This window comes from Homarus americanus, unplaced genomic scaffold (assembly GCF_018991925.1).
Source record: "Homarus americanus isolate GMGI-L3 unplaced genomic scaffold, GMGI_Hamer_2.0 scaffold32929, whole genome shotgun sequence".
Lineage (NCBI taxonomy): Eukaryota > Metazoa > Arthropoda > Malacostraca > Decapoda > Nephropidae > Homarus > Homarus americanus.
The window spans coordinates 22,902,931-22,918,155 of record NW_024737097.1 but is presented as its reverse complement, the minus strand read 5'-3'; the positions used below and the strand labels follow the sequence as shown (position 1 = coordinate 22,918,155).

The following is a 15,225-nucleotide window of genomic DNA, read 5'->3' as shown; positions in this document are numbered from 1 at the left end:
TTATGAGTATGTTAGTAGAACGTGATCAATGAACCAATATTCTCATTTGTAACTTGTGCTCCAGGTGATTTCAAATAGGGTTTGAAATTATTGCTTCCAGCAGTTTGCCTACAATTGATGTTAAACTGATTGGACAGTAGTTAGAGGATAGTGATCTATCTCCCTTGAAAGGGTCCGACTAATTACCCAAATGTAGCCGCAATGAAGTCAAATAATGGTCCTACATGAATAAATCGGGTTACCAATAACTTCTCATAAGAACATAAGAAAATAAGGAGTCTGCAATAGGCCGGTTGGCCTGTGCATGGCTGCTCCTGTCGAGAGTTACTACCACTCTCTATCATCCATGAATCTATCCAGCCTCCTTTTGAAACATTCCAGCGTTCCTGCACTTACTACAAAGTTGCTAAGCTTGTTCCACTCGTCCACCACCCTATTTGTGAACCAGGTCCTTCCTATCTCCCTCCTATCTCGACTGGTATTTGGTGTCACGAAGTCACAAAAAATTGGTAAACTTAATTTAATCTGAGTTAATAGATCGAGTGCATGTACCTAACCTAACACAACACAACTCAGATTAAATTAAGTTTACCAATTTTTTGTGACTTTATGACACCAAATAATAATCGAGTAGTGATTCACAGCCTGATTTACGCTTGTACGACCATCATTTGACTTCATTGCGGCTACATTTGGGGAATTACTCGCTCCCTCGCTACATGCACGCGATCTATTAACTCAGATTAAAGTAAGTTTTCCAATTTTTTGTGACTTTGTGACACCAAATACTAGTCGAGAAGTGATTGGCAGTCCGATTTATTCATGTAGGACCATTGTTTAACTTCATTGCGGCTATATTTTGCTACATTTGGGTACATTTGGGTAATTAGTCCGACCGCCCTTGAAAATTTGTATCACATTCACTATCTTCCATGATTCTGGTACCACACACGTTTTTAATGACACGTTAAAAAAAAATTTGGTAAAGGTGTAGAAGAGGGTGACCACCAGAAGGAATTGCCCAAATTGGTTAAAAAATTCTACACACTAATATATTAAACACAAAAATGGAAACAAATGCTTAGAACCTGACCTAACATACCCAACCTATGGGTATGTTAGGTCAGGTTTTATCAGGTTCTATGCATTGTCGTGTTAATGTGTTAAACCACTTACCTCAATATTGAGGTTGATATACATCAGCAATGGTGAGGAGGAATACGTGGAAGCGTTTACCATCATTTAGGAAATGTCTCTTGAACAGGGATTCAGCTTAACTAAACAACAAAAATGGCGCCGGGAGGAGAATTGTGAAGCGGGATAGAGTAAATATAAAGATTGTCAGGGTCTATGCATTTTTGTTTCCATTTTTGTGTTTAATATATTAGTGTGTAGAAAAAATTTCAACCAATTTGGACAATGCCTTCTGGTGGTCACCCTCTTCTACACCTTTACCAAATTTGCTGAGGGCATATTAAGCCTTTCCTTACATTCCTTTAATACTCTGGCAAATATCTCATTGGGACCTGGTGACTTATTAGGCTTTAGCTTGTCAATTTGCTTACTAACATCGTTACTAGTCACTATTATCCTTGTTAATTTATTTTCTTTACTATCTCTGTATATAGTCGGTGCCTTTGGGTATCATGTTTAAATTTTCGGTGGTGAAAACTGTTGAAAAATATCTGTTCCGATTTTTGCTCATTTATCCGTCGTCGTCAGTTAGCTCACCGGTGTTTGTCCAATCTTGTCTCGTGTTTTAGTTTGATACATTTGGTAGAATCCCTTGGGGTTTAACTTCGCCTGCCTTGCTACCTTCAGTTCATTATTCCTCTTTGCTTTTCTTATCTCGGTCTTAACCCTACTGTCCAATACCTTATAATAATCTCGGAGGTAAAGTTCATGATTTATTCTACCCATAGCCTTCCTTTGGCCTTTATTATTCCTTGAATAATTATTTATCCATTTGGGGTCATTATTTGATCCGAGTTTTCTGTATGGTATGTTCTGCCATTGTGTATTAAGTAACTCATTATTTAAATTGTTGTGGAACTCGTCAACTCTCAGATCTCGTGATCAGGTCATCCTCAACCTCAATAGTTTGTGAGGTTATCGTTGTCAGGTCACCAGGTAAAGTGAGGCCGCCCTCTGTGGGTACATTGTTGTGGAATGTCAACCTCAGATCTCGTTATAGGTTATCTTCTATCGTCATATTTTGTGAGGGTGTCGTCAGGTCTCCAGGTAAAGTGATTTTAATTGTGAACTAAATATAAAATTATATATAAAAGAAAAAAGATCATCTCTTCCACATATGTACATTAGTACTGTTTATTAATAAGATAGAATGAAAAGCTAAATAATAACAAATAAATTTCCTCCTCCCTTACTATCTATGCTGCTTTTTATCATTGTACTTTTATCATTCATGCAAAAATGTGTAAACTTTTACTGTTACTTTTTAGTCCGAGTTCGTTAGCTTAAGTGGTCTGAGTTGGTTATCCGAGATGGTATTTGATGGTCCGAGTTGGATGTGGGCTGAGTTGGACTGTAACCATCAGGACAGGAGTAGGTCAACAAACAAAAGAATTGACATACCTTAATACTCTGTAAAAGCCAAAGTTCATTACCATATTCGCATGAGGCTGTGAAGGCCACCATTGACTATTTTGTTTTATGTATTTATATGGTTAGGTTAATTTACCATCGTTTGCATACATATGGGCTTAGATGATACGGTCGTTCACCTATATTCCTGTCAGAAATGTTCAAAACCTCAAAAATCATCGGAAAAACATAATTTCAAACTAACCAAAAATAACCTGGTAAATATGCATATTACAGCAACCATAGAATTAAAAAAAAAGTTTTATGATGGCTTTTGATGTGATTAGTTCAAATCTGACCTTCATTTTTTGTCGAAAATCACTCGTTTGTGATTTAGCCCCCTCCCCTCCCTCCCTATAACAATACTGGGGGAGAGCATGGGAACTCGGGTTTTGGTGGGGAAGAGCAAAAAAATGAGTGATTGTGGATTATACAATATAACCAAACTAAACCTTACCTAACCACCTAACTGGGGGCTCTGCCCCTGGATCCCCGGTGGCTTTGCCCCAGGCTAGGGCCATATGCTAGATAATAACCCAGAGTCGCGTGGTCAGCCTCCATAATAATATAGCTGTTACAGTATTTCTTACCTTACTCACGAGTCGGGGTCTGAGTCTGAGTCAGGGACCAGAATGCATCTTTGGTCCCTCGTTTCTTGCTCTGATTGTGGAGGGTACAGGAGGGCAACGTGTTTGAAAGCGGTGTGGTGCAAATTTGCGGAATATTTCTCTCTGAATAGATAACTTGCTAAATATTGAGCGGAGTATTCTGGACAACTGCCTGGTAGTTTTATCTGCTCTTTAATGCCCTTCCACAATGCGTTGTGTGTGTGGATGTGGATGTCGTGGTGTGCAGGGTCGACGAAGTTTTCAGAGTGATTAATCACTTGATGGTTGTAGCCTTTGTCCTTTAGGGTGAGGTAAGCGCCCCAACCGTCGCTACAAGTGACGGATCCTGATCGTATATATTTACGAATCGAGGGCACCAATGTTTCTTTATTTCGTTTAGGGACGAGCGGTGGAACGGGTGGCACAATAAAACTTTAATTACCTCGCCTTCAATGCCACCAAATGTTACTCAACGGTCGTCCTTTGTCGTACAGTACTTCCTTTTCCCAAAGCACGACTCGTCTATTTCAACGATGACACCTGGTTCTCTGTGTGGCTCTTGGTTGGAAAACCAGTGTTCTGTGAATTCACAGAAACTACGCCAAACCACGCTGATATGCATAGACCAGCCTAGGCACTCAACAATGGTCTTGTGGTCCCACTTTTTCTGGAGCCAGTGGTTGATAAATAAGACCACTTCCCACGGTTCATTGCGCACATCTTCCAGAAAGGTGCCTTTGTAGTCGCTCGCCGTACAATTGCATTGTTTTCTTTAGTATTTGGTTTTCAAAATTTTCGTCCAACCGCCACAATACCACCGATGGTTGTTTTCGTGGTATGTACACGGCAAATTACAACGTTTGCAAATACTGTAACTCCTCTTGGAAGGACACCGTGTTTACGTAGATAATCTCAAGTATCCTTTTTCGAATGAAATAATGCAATAAATTTCCAATAGTCCCATGCAGAATATTAAATGCCAATTGATTGCATAAAATTTGAGATATTTGACTGGCTGCCGCTCCCCTTCTAGATTTGATTCCCCCCCATTTGATTGGCGGCTGGCACATGCGTGGGAGGTAAGCGAATGTACGAACACACACAATTTGAGCAACAGCATAGGGGCAACAGGTGCTCTGATTTTATTCTTTTTGAAATTCAATAACTTCATTATTATAAATTTGCGACTGAAGTGTAATATAAGAAATAGATAATAGAAAAAATTGTTCTATCGGTTGAGTGAAGTGAATTTCCGGAATTCTTTGGTTGCTGTATCCTGCACAATTACCCCTAACCTAAAATCACTTCATGAATAAAACGATAATAATACCAATGATATATTGTTGGCGCATAATGACTTACTGGAGGTTGTGTGATAATGGGTGTTGTGGTAGTGTGTGCCTCTCACTGCTACATCCTGGGTTTGATCCCCTGGGTAGTATTCGAGCAGGGTGGTGTGCGGTGTAATCCTGTACCAGGCATGGCAGGGAACGAACTTGCAAACAGCGATCACAAAGAAATTAGATTCCAGTTAGATTTTCAGGGCAGACGTAAGGAAAATTCCACTAAAGTACCAGATTTCAGAAGGGCAAACTTTGACAGTTTAAAGAGGCAGCTGAGAGAGGGGGTGTCGCGCTTGGCCGTGAACCTGACAGATGACACCGACCTGATAACGAGATCTGAGATTGCCGAGTTCCATGACAATTTAAATAGTGAGTTACTTAAGGCACAAAGGCAGAACATACCATACAAAAAACTCAGATCAGACAACAATGACCCTAAATGGATAAATAATTATTTAAAGAACATCATTGGCCAAAGGAAGGCTATAGGTAGAAGGATAAATCGTGGCGAAATTCACCTCCGGGATTATTATAGGGTATTGGCGAGTAGGGTTAAAACCGAGATAAGGAAAGCCAAGAGGAATAATGGGGTAAGGATAGCAAGGGAGGCGAAGACAAACCCCAAAGGATTCTACCAAATGTATCAAACTAAAACACGAGAAAAGATTGGACCAATACGGTCAGACACCGGCGAGCTCACTGATAACGACAGAGAAATGAGCAATAATTTGAATAAATATTTTTCAACAGTTTTCACCACCGAAAATTTAAACATGATACCCGGGGCACCGACTTTATTCAGAGATAGTGAAGAAAACAAATTAAGCGAGATAGTAGTGACTAGTAACGCTGTTAGTAAGCAAATAGACAAACTAAAGCCTAATAAGTCACCTGGTCCTGATGAGATATTTGCCAGAGTATTAAAGGAATGTAAGGAAGAGCTTAGTATGCCCTTAGCAAAGTTGTTTAACATGTCCTTAAAAGCAGGTGTAGTACCAGAATCCTGGAGGATAGCGAATGTAATAACGATTTTCAAGAAGGGGGATAGATCACTATCCTCTAACTACCGCCCAATCAGTCTAACATCAATAGTAGGCAAATTACTGGAAGCAATCATTTCAAACTCTATTCGAAATCACCTGGAGAAGCACCGATTGATCAATGATTCCCAGCATGGCTTCACAAGCGGACGTTCATGTCTAACTCATCTATTAACATTCTTTTCATCAGTTTTCGAATCGGTGGACGAGGGACACAATTATGATGTGGTATATCTCGACTTTAGCAAAGCCTTCGACAGAGTCCCCCACGAAAGACTAATTAGAAAGATAAAAGCACATGGCATCAAAGGTAATATCCTTAAATGGATTAGGGCGTGGTTACAGGACAGGAAACAACGAGTGAGCATTTATGGCACTGAGTCCCATTGGAGCAACGTCACAAGTGGAGTTCCCCAAGGCTCAGTACTTGGACCATTATTATTTATTATATACATAAACGACATAGATATCGGCATAGACAGCAACATAAGCAAATTTGCTGATGACACTAAAATAGGACGTGTTATTAAATCTGACGAGGACTCCACAAAACTACAGGAAGATCTAAACAAATTTTTCGAATGGTCTGAAAAATGGCAGATGAAATTCAACGTGGACTAATGTAAAGTACTCAGTATAGGAGATGTAAACAGGGAAACCAGATACCAGATGAACAACGATGCCATAGAGAAATCCGACTGCGAGAAGATTTAGGAGTAATGGTAAGTAGGAACCTTAAGCCAAGTAAACAATGTGTTTTTGCTCGTAACAAGGCTAATAAAGTACTTGGGTTCATACAAAGGAGTGTTAGTTACAAGACTAGCGAGGTCATCCTAAAACTGTATCTTGCTCTTGTGAGACCACACCTGGATTATGCAGTTCAGTTCTGGTCACCCTATTACAGAATGGATATAGAATCCTTGGAAAGAATTCAGAGGAGAATGACAAGACTAATCCCGGGCATTAGGAACCTTGAGTATAGAGACAGGTTAAAGCATCTTAATTTGCACTCCCTCGAGAGACGTAGAGCGAGGGGGCGACCTGATAGAGGTGTATAAGTGGAAGGCAGGGCTAAACAAAGGGGACATTACAAAGGTACTCAAACTATCCAACCAGGAGCGAACTCGTAACAATGGTTTTAATTTAGACCAATTTAGATTTAGGCGGGAAATAGGTAAACACTGGTTTGGAAACAGAGTAGTGGATGAATGGAACAAGTTACCAAATATCATCATTAACTCGAATACGCTGAATAGCTTCAAACATAGGTTGGATGCTTATATGAGCAATAGGGGTTGGGTGTAAACGGAACTGCCCAGTATGGGCCAATAGGCCCGCTGCAGTTTCCTCCATTCTTATGTTCTTAGGTTTCTTCTCTACTAACACCAGAACAGACCAACCTCCCTGGATGGGTAACAAGCTGACTAAGTGGACATGATAAATAGAAAATAGAGAAACTTTTTGTAGTTATGTTAGAAATCCCCAAACACTATATGACTAAATATAAGGCATTTTACTTTCGGACATAGCACGCCTGAAAGTTATAAAGTACTGAAACATTTAGATGTTCCTATTCTGAGCATTTTGAACCCCATACATACCAGGCGGAAATGGATAATAGCGACACAATTTAATCTAATTGATTTTACGTAGTTTTCGGTCTTCGTCTGTGAGATGTTATCGGTGCATCACGCATGTGCATTATTGACTGACGTCATCCAGTCGTGACCAATGATGTAACGATATCACGCGAATTTTTTTTGACCAATCACAATTGATTTTTTTTTCAAAGGAAGCAGCCTGGGTACATATTTTAATTTAATTGACCAGTCTCACAGTGGCCGTGGTGGGGGGTTGGTTTTCATTTGTGCTCCTATGATTATTTAAATTTTTTGCCGAGTTTTACGAGAAATACAATCATTCTATCCAATTCTTACGTATCCCTGGTCCTTTCACTTCTAACTAAGGTATTATACTTTCGGACATTGTGTGCCCCAAACTTTTTAACTACAGTAATGAAACATTTAGGTTAGTTTAAAGCTGGGCCTACCGGGGGTCCAGGGGCAGAGCCCCCGGCTCGTTGTTAGGTTTTAGGTTAGATGACTCGTTTTAGTTTTCTCCCCCTTCCAAATATCCCAGTTTCCCAGGCTCTCTTCCATTATTTGGGGGGAGGCGAGCAAATTCCCGTCTAAAAGTAAGGTCTGATTCATTTAAAACTCCCCGAAATACAATGGAAAAACATATTGGTTAACCCATAGACTCGTGTCTAAAAGTAAAAATTTACCAAATATAATATTATAGTGAGAAATATTTCTTTGGTAGATGAAAGTTTATTCAGGCGATACCATTGTCTGTCACTGACAGTAAACAAGGAATGTGATAAAGTATTTATAATATGAATTTGGAGTTTTTGTAAATGTTTGCATCTTTAGCTGGGATGTACGTACAGTAGTTGATTTAGCATTATGGTGTGTTAATTGTAATTGTGAAACCTTGCACAAACTTGTATGTTCAAAGGTTGCAGTTGTGAAGGTTTTCAGCTAACTGTTTTTGTTGTTTATTATGGAAGAAAGTTCACTGCTCCTCAGAGTCCTCACAGAGTCACTGTTTAAAAAGGCTTCTAAAATTTCAGAGGATATATTTCATCACTATTGTTGCTACAGTAAAGCTATTTAACTTCCATACTAACGAAGTTAACAACTAAACTCTGAGGATCCCGAGCAAGCAGCACCCATCACACTGCCTGGTGCATCAGCCTCGATCATACTCATGGCATGAAAGCCTTTAGCTAATTTTTGCACTATTGTACATAATGTAAAAAGTGAATACTACATAACTATGTGTGAGAACTTTGAATTAGATTTAGTCTGATAGATGGCTACACAAAGTGGTTACTGTCGGTGTTGGAACACTCGAGGTAAATAAAATCAACCATTACTGAACTGTGAATGTAACTGAATTGTACCAAAGTTTGGCAAAACTGTCGGTTATTTCTACGGAAATCATTGTTCGCTGATGGTCGTCTTTTGAAGAATGGATTAATACACGAGGCTTGGGCACACTTAGGTATCTAACTGCTGGATGATGATGATCAATGACAGAATTTATTTTTTTCTTGTAGTTTATACTATGAACAGTTTCTAAAAAAAATACAATAATTGTTGAATTATTGGGGAACAGAAATGAACTCTTAAGGCAGTGATTCTCAAACTGGGGTCTGCAAAAAGTTTTTGAGAAATACTGTTGTGAGTTTAACATTTGTGAGAGATTTGGTGATTCCAATTCGCAGAATATTTTGGATTTGGGTTGAATAAAGTTTGAGAACCCCTGTCTTAAGGCACTTATGGAGTATTTGGTAAGAAACCTTTTGTATTCTGTAAATGTTAAGGTTTTGTTTAATATACTGTATATTGTGAGGGATATAAGGACAATTTTAATGCAAACAGTGGAAAGTTTAATAATATGAATTACTGTACAGTATATATTTTATATGTGGCTTTATTAAAACAAACTATACTGTACTGTATATCCCTGGAAAGACTGGGAGTGACTCGGGTGGTGGTGGGGAGGGAGGAGTGAGGTTGGAAGGGTAGGAGAGAGATGAAAATAACTCATAGAATAAGACAAAACTTGCATTAATTAATACAACAGGGCACCCAATGACGTTGCAAAAATATTTGCTTAAATGATTTTATTGATCGTATGTCTGGCGATGCATAGTGGTGTGAGTAAGGGATGAGGCATTTAAAACATCTCTATACTGTACTGTACTTATTTGGTTTTTATTAAGAATAAAGTACTGGGTGAGATAGCCCTGTAGGTAAATTTGACAGTACAGTACAGTACTATACTTGTACTGTACAGTAGTTGTTGGTTTGTCTTTGCTAAAATGATAACCTAATTCACTGATTTTTTTTTATTCAAGATGTGTAGCTTAAGAAAATTATTAATTTTTTCCTCCCTTTGTGATAATCTTGGAGAACAAATCATGCCCATGAATTATCCTAAACAAGCATTTTTTTAACTGTCTCATGAGAGTGAAAGATAACCCCCAATCCCCTCCCCCGAGCCGTTCAGAGAAAAAATATATTGTTTGTCTCGGCACAATGTTCAGGCTATTATAGGCTACAAACTTTAGGGTCATTCAACAGACATCAGTGAGTTCTTTATACAGTACAGTATATAGTGTGTTTATCTAGTGTTGTTCATAGCTCTTGTGATGCATTAAGTAATACCCTAAGATGCAGTACACAATCCCTTAGCTAAATATATTACTGTACAAGGTAGAAAACCAGGAGAATCATCAAGTTTCACCCCTTTACTATGGGGACGACGCCACTTTTGATATTTTATTTGGTTAACGTTAGACGAGGGGTCCCTGTACACAAGTGGTTAGTTACTAATGATCTTGGGGAAAGGCTTAATTAATCCGCATTTACTAACAAATAATTACACTGAGCATCAACATAGAGACGTTCATCATTAAATATGGGAAACTTGGTAACCTGCAACATTTATTTTTGTTTGAATAAAGTTTTAAAAGCTTTACCGAGACAAACCTGAAGCCAGACTCGGGTTCAAGGGGCACTGGTCTCCTTTCCTGGTGTAATGATTTTATATTCTGGTGATTTTACTGGGTTAGGGTAGGATAAATTGTGGTGTGATGGTAGTGGTCCATTAGATATGAAAACTCCATCTATCGAACTCAATAGAGATGAAGGTCCAGTATATCAAGAGTTCGTTAGGTGTGAAATGCCCTGTCTAACGGATTACGTGTGGAGAGAAAACTCCATTATATTGAGGTTTCACTGTACAGGTGACTCGAGGCAGCTGAAATAACGGTACTAATTTATTCATGATTATCTGAAGATTAATCCTCGACTAATTTCACCTTTGGGTTAACCACCCTAATGCTACCTGGAGGGGGGTTGGGTTAGGTCAAGATTAGGGCAGTTATTCTTAAAGATAAAGTAAACTGAGGGGGCTAATCTTCAGGCCATCTCCCTGTTTGTCACAGATGAATGATCCGTGTTAGAATGTTCTTATAATTATGAGGAAGTTTTCATCAGCTTGGTGACACCTTAAAAGATGGCCATTATAATTGGAAGTTCGCAGTAGGGAAGGCAGCCATCACCAGCACAAATTTCATGTTCATTGTGTTCCATTTTTCACATGATGGTGTTGGTGGAATAGAGAAATGTTAGCCACTGGTTAAGGGTTAAACAGATAATCACGCTTTATAGTAACCTGAGTTTGGATGGGCTAGTTTGATTTGTTCCTGGGTTAGTGTTTAGATGGCCAAACTCTGACTCTTGACCATCAATCATCGCCACAAGCCTCTGTCTATGATATATGTCGCTTTTTTATTTATTTATTACCATATCACAATCTTTTACTCCTTTAACGTAATATATATGTTAGTTTTTAGACATTTGCTGTGTAGGGGGACGACAATAGTTATGGGGTGTCCAGTGTGCTTCTTGTACTGTACATATATCTTGTGTCAGACCTGAGTTTTATAACATACAGTAGCTACTTCTTCCACCTTCTTACCATATTGCAGTTTGCTTCATCTTGATGTAAAATTTGTTATCACATCTCTGTATTAATTGAAGTGTGTGTGTGTGTTGAGTGGTGGTTATTCAGATCCTAATGTGCCGCAGTTGTTAATCTTGAATGTGGCCGAACACACTTATGAAAAGTTTGAAATTGGAAAAGTTTATTTAGCTTGAAATAATACAAATTCAAAGTGAACGATAATGACAACATTGACACGGCTGAAGCTAGTGTGAGCCGGGACACTCATGTGAGGAAGGTGCTGAAACAAGTCTTGGTAATAGATCCAACTTGTTGCCCTAAACTTGATGTTCACTCTGAATTTTGTTTACCAAGTATGAAAAAAAAAAGTGAAAACAGACTTACAGTCTCATGGTTTTTATGAAGGAAACTGATGAATTACACATACTGTAGCTATAGTACACTGAACATGTCTTAACCGAGTGTCATTAGTTTTGTATTGGTACAGTAGCAAAGTTCTTGCCTCACACCTGACCTCAAGAACTGTCTAAGGGAAGTAGTGTTAAATTTGAAGTATTTTACTGTTTTGATTATATTTGACAACAGATTCGGTAGCTATAGTTTGGACAAAATAGAGTACTGATAACTCACCTCACCCCCACCCCCCCAAAAAAAACTTACTAAATGACTTGTGATTCAAGTTTACCCAAGCTGTGAGCACTTAACACAATGCAAGAGAAATTACTGTACTGCACCCACTCATAACACACAAGGCCACCACTCAAGAAGGTCTCTATATTATACTGCCAGGTGTCATGGGTGCCATTTTTATTCCTTGGGATTTATTTATATGGGATCTTCATGCGTACACCTTGATGCCTACAACGTAAATCTGGTGTGGGTGTAAAAAGTGAATGTGTGAACTTGGGAATAACAGGTTTTTATGCATCATAGGAAGTGTTATAATATGTCGACTCACAGGATGGGAGGCTAACACAGTTAATCACTCGGGAATGGCTTTAAGTGATGTTGCCTCTGTATATAATTGAAGTTGTCAAACAAAGACGTCACACTGGTCTTCCTGTGTAATGATTGTAAGTGATCGCTCCATCAACTCGCTCGACCTCTCTTTTATATACTCGCTCACCCCACCATACAGTGAAACACCTACTTGATGCATTATATGGAGAGGAAAGGCCGTTATATCGATGGTGTCTTAGATGTGAAACCTCCATTTAATGAACAAGTTACACGGAGAGAATTCCTTTACATGGAAGTTTCACTGTACCCGTACTGTATTTATATTTGATACATTACAACTTAACCTTAGTGAAATTCTCTTATATCATTTCCCAATAATGGTGTCCAATTTATGAACCTTTACCTAATGCTGTTGTGAATTTCTATTGCTACTACACAATATTTGGGAAATTGTTCCCTTAGTGCTGTCCCATGTGAGGGTGTCGACCGTGTAGGTTAGGGTAGACTGGTAGATTAGGCTAAGTTACGCTTCAGGAATTTTATAGTTGCAATCGGTAATTTGACAATTCTAAGTCACTTCTTCAATGGCATTTCTGCCGCAAATTACGTATAAGTGAGCTATTTAACATTTAATTATGTATGTTCATACGTGGCGATACACACTCAGACCATGGAACGATTGTGGAGCTCCCTGGTTAGGTTAAGTTAGGTTCAAAACTGTTTTTCCAGTGGTTTTAATGTGTTGAACACTCTTAACCTGATTTTTATAACAAATCTCAAGATTCTGAGATGGGGGGGTGTAAAATTTATTCATAACCTCAAAAACCATTGGGAAAACACAGTAGTTTCAACTTTGATTTTGGATAGTGGCAACAAGTGAAAATTTGCCAATTAAGTTAAAGGTAGGTAGGTAAATAGGTGTTGCTCCAGTCCTCAGTGGTGTGCGTGCGTGCCCCCACCCATATAACATTAATGTCCTGGTGTTGTAAAGGTCAGACCATACTGTACTGTACTCACCTCTTGGAAGTGTTATGGGGTTCCGTCCCGACGACCAGGTCGTAAGTGAAAAGGCGAAAATAATACATAGAAATTCTAAAATGGGTGTCTCTTTTTCTTCTCAGCACCACGAGAACTCTCACTTTTACGCTTGCCAGCCATTTTAAAGGGAATTACAAACAAAAATTCTGTCGGTACACAGCGCGATCACTAACATCGGACTCGAAAATACGTAACGTGGAAAATATTTTATATGACCATGGCCGTCGTACGTCCGGGTTGTCGTAAGTCGAGGAGAGACTGTAGCGCCAAGGGACTAAAACCAACCTAACCTTATCTAACCTAGGGGAAGGAAATAATGTCCCTAAGCCATTACTGTATTAGTAGGAGGGAACTCGACTTAACCATGAGTCAAGTGTAGAACGATGCCCTGGAAGCTTAATTATCAGTTGATTCTGTAGTTATTGTCTGTTGTGCAGCATCTGATCAGTGTTCAGGGTCAACTTGTTACATTGTGGTCAATACATACACTGTACACAAGTTGTTTACCTGCACAGGACGACAAGTTTTATGTAGCTACGGCATCTTTTGGCCCTTGGCAATCCTGTACGTGTAACCCCCTTCCCGGCACCACACACACACCACCTCCTTCCTTTAGCAGTATTGTACGAACAGTACAGTACTGTGTTGAATTACTTGTTATATGGTTCCAGTCCCACGGCCGACACTGGAAACCGCAATGACGTCAACAGTTGTATTTCATCTTGTGCACTGTTGATACGGCACCTGAAATATTGCATCAGCATTCAGCCAAAATAAGTTAATACTAAAAGCAACCACCTTTAATGGTGACAGATCTAAATAAATAAATGCATTGACTTTAATCATTTCTACATAGTTGATTACTGTAGTCCTAACCATGCTGTAGTAACTCGGGCAGTTACTGAATTGATTTGTATTTGTTGAATTGTAACAATTTATTTAGCCAGAAAAATACAGATACAGAGTGGATAATAATAACAATATTAACATGGCTGAGCCAGTTGAGAACCTGAGCTCTTTTAGGCACCTGATATATACTGTACTATACATTTATCTCAAGGAAGTATTATGTAACATTTAGTAACATCTGGAATAGTACAATAGCATGGTGGTAATAAGAACATCTCATAATGTTACCACGGTTATCACTTCAATATTTATTTATTTTATTATTTATCATTTTTATTTATTTATTTATTTTATTTATTTATTTATACATACATACTGTATACACATACCTATACATATACACACACACACACACACATATATATACATATACACACACACACAGTTCTATATAATTGCTGTATGTACTGTACTGTATTGTCACTTTTGGGTCTAATGCCTTGAATTATCATCATTTTACCGATGTATTTTTTGAGGGAAGAACTTGAGTGCAGCTCGTACAAGGTAGAGAATGATTATCAGTAGTTTATTTAGCAGTCAAGTCATAATGTACTAGATGGGAAAATGTGGCAGTTGAGTTAATAAGTCTGACCTAATATAAAGTAGTACCCAATGGCCACTGCAGTTATAGTTGTACACATAAGGAGGGGGGTGGTGTGTCCAGTAGGCCCCTCCTCCTCCATTCTTCTCCACCGTTATTTGACGGCCATTTTCTATTCTCGTGTGGGTTCGTCTTGTTGACCCGATGGGACCCTGGCACACTCTTGATCTAGGCCAGGGGTGTTTTGAAGTTTAGTGTTGGTAGGCTGTTCCTTATGACTGCTACTGTGTGAGGAAGTAATTCCTTATATTATATTGCATGACAAATTAGCAAGCTTGAAACTATGGCTGCTGCCTGTGTTGTAGTGGTTGACATACTGGAGGGAATGGTGTGGGTTTAACTCATAGTATCTTTAGAGCCTAGGTGTCCTTAACCAACCAAGGCACTAATATCAACTTTCAGACGAAGACCACAATTCACTTTCTTTTTATTTATTTACCTGTATTTATATTTTTGTTGTCACCGAAATCAAAATTTTTATTATACGATAAAGTACAGTATATGTGCATGAAAAGGTTCATGGCTTAGAAGCCTTAACCCTTCAACAGCAGTCATTATCTGTTGGAAGTTAGCTGTAGCGACGG

At 38.8% G+C, this 15,225-nt stretch overlaps 1 protein-coding gene across 6 annotated transcripts in view; it reads left to right on the top strand.

Annotated features, from left to right (window-relative positions):
- LOC121873345 (hrp65 protein-like) overlaps window positions 1–15,225 on the top strand; it is a 96,863-nt gene that overhangs the window by 989 nt on the left and 80,649 nt on the right. The gene's annotated exons all lie outside the window — the stretch shown is intronic.